This window comes from Mus caroli, chromosome 16 (assembly GCF_900094665.2).
Source record: "Mus caroli chromosome 16, CAROLI_EIJ_v1.1, whole genome shotgun sequence".
NCBI lineage: Eukaryota > Metazoa > Chordata > Mammalia > Rodentia > Muridae > Mus > Mus caroli.
The window spans coordinates 44,553,726-44,562,165 of record NC_034585.1 but is presented as its reverse complement, the minus strand read 5'-3'; positions in this window follow the sequence as shown (position 1 = coordinate 44,562,165).

Here is an 8,440-nt window from a genome sequence, read left to right as displayed (position 1 = left end):
AGGGTAGTATGAGTAGTACTTTAATTTCATGCTTTTGAATTAAAAGTTTCTTTTTTAATGATTCGAGAGAGAGAAAGAGAGAGAGAGAGAGAGAGAGAGAGAGAGAGAGAGAGAGAGAGAGAGTAGTGTGGATACATATATACAAATGTGCTAAAGTCAAGAGTGAGGATATTTTATTGTTCAAAATTGTGTACCTCATTGTCTTGGGCTCATATAGTCAGCTAGACAGATTAAAAAGCAAGCACCAGCAACCTGCCTATCCTTTCACATCAACAACAGACTTGGAAGTGTTGGCTGGAACAACTAATTTCCTAAGTGGGTTCTGGGGATAGAACTCAGCTCCTCAGTGAGGGCTTTACCTATTCAACACTCTGTTTACTTCTGAAGGCTGGGCATTTAATAATTTTGCTTATACTCATAATGACTAATTACAAAATCAATATTGGAGTGTATATCATGACATAGTATATACTTTTATTTACCTAATTTTTCACTACATTGAGCACATAAACTTATATGCATCAATGGCATATTTTAGTTTTTAATGGGCTAAACCCATTATTTCAGAATGGGAAGAACTTCTAAGTTCTTGATTGTTTTGTTTCTATTAGTTTCATGTAAATCATAAATTTGATAAACATATTTCCTGTTATATACCTAATCTAGTTGATAAAACTGTAATACATTTCTGAAAGAAGTGAATGACCTGAACTTCAGTAGTTTTCCTACCAGAGAGAGTGACAATAATCAGTCCTATTGAGGGAGAGCACAGCATGATATTAATTATCTCAAATATCTTCATTCAAATCTTCTTCAGAGTGAGTAGACTTTACAAGTTTTAATTTAATTTAATTTAATTTTTACCTAAAGTGTACCTATTAGCAGGTCAAGATGTTATAAACAGATTAGAATCTAGAATAATTCTATAATATGTAATAATCACAAATAATAACAATTCTATAATATATAATAATCACAAACAATTAGAATGTTTACCTTTAACCAAATAGATAGCATGTTGCAACGTATCTCTGATGTTGGACACATTAATGATGATTTCTTAAAATTTTCTAGAGCTTTTTAATTTGCCCACCCACTTAGTCTATTTGCTTTTCACAATGACCCTCCACAAAGAAGACAAGGTAAGTCAAGGGTCTCTCTGTTGAAACTACCCTAGAAAGAAGAACCGTCTCTAGTGTGCAGACAGCTCCCCAGCTTATGCATACATTCCTATCCCATTCTACTTGCAAGCAAGCAAGCAGCAGGAGTTTCAGTGTTATTAGTGAGAGAACTTAGAATTTACTTTAAGCTAATATTCTTTAATGTTTTAAGATTTATCTTTACTCGTGTGTATTTTTATGTTGGGCTCTGTCTATAACACATGTGTACAGGTGCCCATGGAAGACAGAACAGGGCACCAGATTCCACAGAACAGGAGTTAAGGCATCATGATGAGTACCGCTTGACAGTACTAGAAACCAGCTTGGATCTTTGGTAACAAAAGCAGGTACTTTTAACTTCTGAGCCAAATATTTTTTCAGCCTCCAAGCCAGTATACTTTAACTGAGATCTTCATTAATGAGATGATAGGAATCTGAGAACTCAATCACTGAACACTGCAGTGACATTGCATTTACTCCAATAGCAGACAACAACGACTTTAGGGCAAAAATCATAAATAAGCCGAAGTAAACTGCATAGAAACACAGATACCCAAATATTGACACAGACACATATTCTGCATCAAAAAGGAGAATACTAAACTACAACATAATTTCAAGTTAAGACTGAAAACCACTGCACATAGAACCAATTCTGAAATGCAAGGCCTACAGAGAAAGGCTTGTAATCATAGTTTCTTGTGATCATGAAGCAAGTGGAGCTTCTGAAGATGTTCTGATGTTATGCCATTTTAAATTGGTGTGTAGAGACAGATTGTGCCTCACATATTTTCTTGAGGGAACATGGAAGTGAAGGCACTTTCCCCCAAAAGCAGCAGATGCAGCAAACGGTGGCTTATGAAGTCACAAATCAGGGTGGAATTCATTTGTGTGCCTTAACAGTTTACATGCCTCATGGCAGATGTAAGCAAAAGGTTCCTATAAAGTTTTACTCAGGCTAACCTTTCCTGACATAGCCCTTACTACCCTACAGCAAAAGGGTCAATAATGTCAGGGGTGGTTATTTCCTGTCATACTCTCATTTTTTTGGCCTATGACACACACACACACACACACACACACACACTCATGCACGCACAAACTTGCATGTGGAGTGGAGTACCAAGGCACATATTTCTCTCCTAAGTACTCCTTAATTTTTAGCCTTAGATTTGCAAACCCCATTTTCCCAGTACAGAACCTCAGTAGAAAAATATAATCCTAAGAGACACAGATGTACCATGGTAACTGTAAAGAAATCCAAATCTACACATAAATGTCAAGGAAAAAAAAGGAATATAAAATAAGAACATAGCGGCTATAAAGAAGGAAATGAAGAAATCACTTAGAGAGCTTAAAAATATATGTAACAAAAGCTGACAGGCAACAACATAAAAGACTTTATGAGTTTATTCCAAAACAGTAAAACTATTAAATTCCAAACAAATTTCTATTTAAGACACTGATGTTTTCAATGCACAATAACAAAATAAACATTTATTTTTAACATATAAACTAACAGACATATTTTCAACATATAAAGTATTGTGTAAAGAATAAATATAGAAGTAAGCAGGGTGAAAGTTACAGTGTTTGGAACCTTACCAATGACTAAGTTGATACATGTAGAGTTAATGTTTCTCTTCTGAAATAGATTATCCTGTTTTGTTTTCTTATATTGATAGCATGGGTAGGTCATAGCCACTATTGCTTAATGCATCATTTATGATGTGTACTATTCCTTTCTTTTTAACTCTGCTTATCCAATATTATAATAGTGATAATATCACAGAGAACTTTTGTTTTTGTCACCATGCATGTGTGCACGTGTGTGCTTGTATGAGTGTGTGTGTGTGTGTGTGTGTGTGTGTGTGTGTGTGTATAATATTTCTTCACCTGTCACATTTTATTTTTATTATTTGGACAGTTATTTGATATTTGACATCACTTTTAATTGGTAATACCAAAATATAGTTAGACATGATTGAACACATCTATAATTTCAGAATTCTAAAGCAGAAGGATCATAAGTTTAATGTAAATACAGGCTACATAAAAACTGCTGTGGGCAACAGAGTAAGGCCTTGTATGATGGCTAATCTTGGTTGTCAACTTGACTACATCTGGAATTATCTAAAACTCCAGCATTTGAACACATCTGTGAGGGTCTTTTCTTTGTTTGATTATGTGAAATCAGATGCACCACCCTAAATCTGAACTATATCTTCTGGTGGTAGTCCACATAAAAAGAAATGGTTGAAGAAACTTTTGCTTTTTGCCTGCTTGGCCTCATTCCCACTGGCAAGTCCATTTGTTCAGTTCCCAAGACATTCACTCTTTCACTGGTGTTAAGAACCTACATATTTGGAAATACAATGCAGAATGAAAATCAGAAATTCCCTTGGATGTTCTTCCCTTCCTCTAGGACTTCCCTTGGATGCACACAACAGACTGAGACTGATAAGACATCTAATCTCATGGATTGAACAATGTAGAATCCTCGGCTTTTCAAGCAGGATAATGTCATTATTGGACTACCTGGACCATAGTCTGTAGCTCACCCTACTAAACTTCACACACATACACACACGTATACATATGTACATACATATGTGTGTGTGTGTTTAAGAAAAAAACTAACTGAACAAATAAAGCTCAAGAATAATAAAGACCAAAGTGTGGATGTTTCATTCCTTCTTAGAAGGGGGAACAAAATACTCATGGGAGAAAATATGGAGACAAACTGTGGAGAAGAGACTGAAAGAAAGGCCATCTAGAGACTGCCCCACCTGGGAATCCATCCCATATACAGTCACCAAACCCAGACACTATTGTGGATGCTAAGAAGTACTTACTGTCAGGGACCTGATATAGCTGTCTCCTGAAAGGCACTGCCAGAGTGTGACAAATACAGAGACAGATGCTCGCAGTCACTCATTGGACTGATCACAGGGTCCCCAATGGAAAATTTAGAAAAAGACCTGAGGAAGCTAAAGGGGTTTACAACCACAGGAAGAACAACAATATCAATCAAACAGACCCTCCATAGCTCCCAGAGACTAAACTACCAACCAAAGAGTACACATGGAGGAACCCATGGCTCCAGCCTTATATGTAGCAGAGGATGGCTTTGTCAGTCATCAGTGGGAGATCCTTGGCTCTGTTCCAGTGTAGGGGAATGAGAAGGTGGAGAAGTGTGAGTGGGTGTGTGGGTGGGTAGGGGAGCACAATCAGAGAAGCAGGGGGAGGATAGAAAGTATAGGGGGTTTGCAGAGGGGAAACCTGGAAAGGATATAACATTTGAAATGTAAATAAAGAAATTATCCAAAAAAGAACATATTTTTTCACAAAATCTTTCCTCTAACCCTTATGTTATTTATTATTATTATTATTATTGTATTATTCAAATATAAAGTGAACACCCCAGCTATTGCCAAAAAATTGGTAAGCAAGTATTAGTGAGAATACTTTAAGAATTATAATATATTAGAAATCTTTATATGAGCATAGGCAAAAGATTATCTATAAGAGCATGGGCTTCTTACCAGTGGATACACCACTAAAGAATATGTCTCTCCAACTCATAGCAAACACTAACTGACAAGAGGCCTAATGAACCTCTTCCCCTAGCTTTGATAACTGTCTGGGTCCCCAGATGGAGCTGATGAACCCTTCTTTGCCTTTATGACAGGATGTTAACATGTTCAAACTTGCACAGCTTTTGTGCCCATAAAGACTTCTGTGAGATCGACGGTATATGGTGATATCACCTCTGAAAGATGTTCAACCCCATTCCACTTCCTGTTTGACACTTATTATATCCTTCACGATATCTCTAAATCTTGGAGGAGTGATATAGAATCCCCATGTTTGTCTGAGCTCCAACTGTTCTGATGCTCAGCACTTTGACCAGTTATGAGCCCATCCAGTTACCATGGATTACTGTGTAGAAAACTTCTCCCGAGAAATCTGACAGTATCATCAGTTGCAAATAACTACATTTATAATCAAAATAATAATGAAAAAGAACAAAAGAGAGCAAGGTAGAGCGATAAATGAATGAAGAGAAGGAAAGGAGGCAGAAAAAGGTAGGAGAAAGGAAGGAAGGGGTGGAGAGAGGGAAGGAAGAAGGAGAAAAAAGAAAGAACTATGTGGCTAGAAGGATGGGATCAGAAGAAGTATAACAAGCAAAGGAGAATAATAGGGATAAATAAGACAAAGTACATTGTATCTGAAAAGGACACAATGCAATCTATTATGGTGTATAATTAACATATGCAAGTAAAAATTTGAATTAAAAAAATAAAAATGCTTTTTGATTTGAGTGCAACTTTCCCTTCAGTTTACTTACTTATGAAACCTATGCTAATGACCTACTCTTCAATCTTTCTTAAGAAATTTCACTTACCTTTAAAATCAAGAAAATGCAGGTTCTTCTGAAAAGTACAAATAATTCATTTGCTCTTAAAATTTGCATTTAAATATATTTCCCCAAGCAAGGACTTCTCAAGATTTTAGGATATTCAGTGACAAAAAGAAAATACTTCATAATGAAACTAAATACCTTCTTTTAACTCACCTATTATGTGAAAAAAAAACACTCTTTATAAAAACATAAAACAAATTATTGCAGAAATTTCTGTTACAAAGAATTTCAATACTATAAATGGTTATAATAGCTCTCTTTTTCATAGAATAATACAAGAATTCTTTGGGTATATATATATATATATATATATATATATATGAGGGCAACAATATATATATGGATAAAGAGAGTCTAGCTACTCTAGAAAAGGAGTAGATATTTGATTGGGTATCCATCTGATATCAGAATCATGAGAATGAATTGTTTAAAGATAGTAAGCTTTTATAATCTCTTTTCTGTTGTTAGAACTGTAGTTTTTCTTTATTTCATGATAAAACATAGAGGATCAGAAGGGATTCAAGCATTCTTCCTTGGGCCCTCATTGTTACTTGGCTTCTTTAGGTCTATAAATTGCACTATGATTATCTTGGACTTTATGACTAATATCCACTTCTAATTGAGTATGTAGTATGAGTGTCTTTCTGGGTCTGGGTTACCTCACTCAGATGATATTTTCTAATTTTACTCATTTATTTATTTATTTATTTATTTATTTATTTATTTATTTATTCATTCATTCATTCATTTCACATCCTTATAGCTTCCCACCCTCCAGGTCTTCCCTTATAGGTTTCATCCCCCATCCCTCTTACCCTTCCCTTCTAAAAGGGTAGAGACCCGAAGTCTCTGAAGGGGTAGGTACCTCCTCTCCCACTGAAGCCACACAGGACAGCCCAGTTAGGGAAATGGAATTCCCAAACAGGCAACAGCTTTAGGGTCAGTCCACACTCCAGTTGTTGGAAGAACATATGAAGACTGATCTTTACATTTGCTACATTCATGCTGGGGCCTTCAGTCTAACCAGGTATACTCTTTGGTTTGTGGTTCAATCTCTGAGAGCCCTAAATGGGTCAGGATAGTTGACTCTATCAGGATAGTTGACTTCCTGTGGAGTTCCCAACCCCTTAGGGGACCTCGATTTTCCCAACTCTTTCATAAAAGTCCCAGAACTCTGTCTAATGGTAGGCTATGGGTCTCTGCATCTCTTTCAGTCAGTTGCTGGATGGAGACTCTCAGAAGACATTTATTCTAGGCTCCTGTTTGCAAGTGTAACAGAGTAACAATAACAGCATCAGGAATTGGTACTTGTCAATGGGATTGGTCTCAAGTTGGGCCAGTTAATGGGTGGCCATTCCCTCAGTCACTACTGAATCTTTGTCTCTACATCTCTTGTAGACAGGACAAATTTTGTGTTGCAAGTTTTGTGGATAGGTTAGTATCCTTATAACTTCACTGGGGGGTTCTACCTGACTAGAGGATGTCACCACTTCAGGTTCCATAGCCCTACTGCATTTACTCCTGGGAACATCTTCCATCCCAGGTCTTCAGCACGTCCTAGATGTGATCCCACCACCCCCTAATACCATCAGTTGTAGATTTCCATTCATTCTCATGGCCACCTGTCTCTCTTTCCTATCTTTCCACCCACCTGACCCTGACCACCTCCAAATCTTCTCCCCATTCTCTCTCCAACCCAGTTGTCTCCCTTCATCTGCCTTTAACGACTAGTTTATTCCTTCCTTTACATGAGATACAAGGATCCTCTCTTGAACCTTTCTTTCTGTCTAGCTTCTTTTGTCTGTGGATTGTATAAGGGATATCCTGTACTTTATAGATAATCAGTGACTACAAACCATGCATGTCCTTTGCATCTGGGTTACCTCACTTGGTGATACATAGTAGTTTCATCCATTTGCCTGCAAAATTTATGATGTCCTTGTTTTTAATAGCTGAATAGTATTCTATTGTGTAAATGAAGTACATATTCTGTGTCCATTATTTGATTGAGGGACAACTAGATTGTCTCCAGTTTGTGGCAATTACAAATAAAGCTGCTATCATTAATGTGGGCATGCGTCTTTGTGGTAGAGTAGAACATCTTTGGGGTATATGCCTAGGAGAGGTATAACTGTGTCTTCAGTTAGAACTATGTGAAATTTCCTGAGAAACTGTCAGAAGAATCTAGAGTGGCTGTATAAATTTGCACTCCCACCAACAGTGGAGGAGTATTCCCCTTGCTCAACATCCTCACCAGGATGTGGTGTCCCTTAAGTTTTTATCTTAATTATTCTGATATGTGTAAGATGGAAGGTTGGTATCATTTTGATTTGCATTTCTGTGATGACTGAGGACATTGAACATTTCTTTAAGTGATTCTCATCCGTTTGAGATTCTGTTGAGAATTCTGTTTAGCTCTGTATCCCATTTTTTTCCATTTTTTCATTAGGTATTTAGCTCATTTACATTTCCAATGCTATATCAAAAGTCTCCCATACTCCCCCCGACTCCCCTACCACCCACTCCCCCTTTATGGCACTGGCATTCGCCTGTACTGGGGCATATAAAGTTTGCAAGTCCAATGGGCCTCTCTTTCAAGTGATGGACTATTAGGCCATCTTTTGATACATATTCAGCTAGAGACAAGAGCTCCGGGGTACTGGTTAATTCATATTGTTGTTCCACCTATAGGGTTGCAGTTCCCTTTAGTTTCTTGGGTGCTTTCTCTAGCTCCTCCATTGGGGGCCCTGTGATCCATTCCATAGCTGACTGTGAGCATCCACTTTTGTGTTTGCTAGGCCCTGGCATAGTCTCACAAGAGACAGCTATATCTGGGTCCTTTCAGCAAAATCTT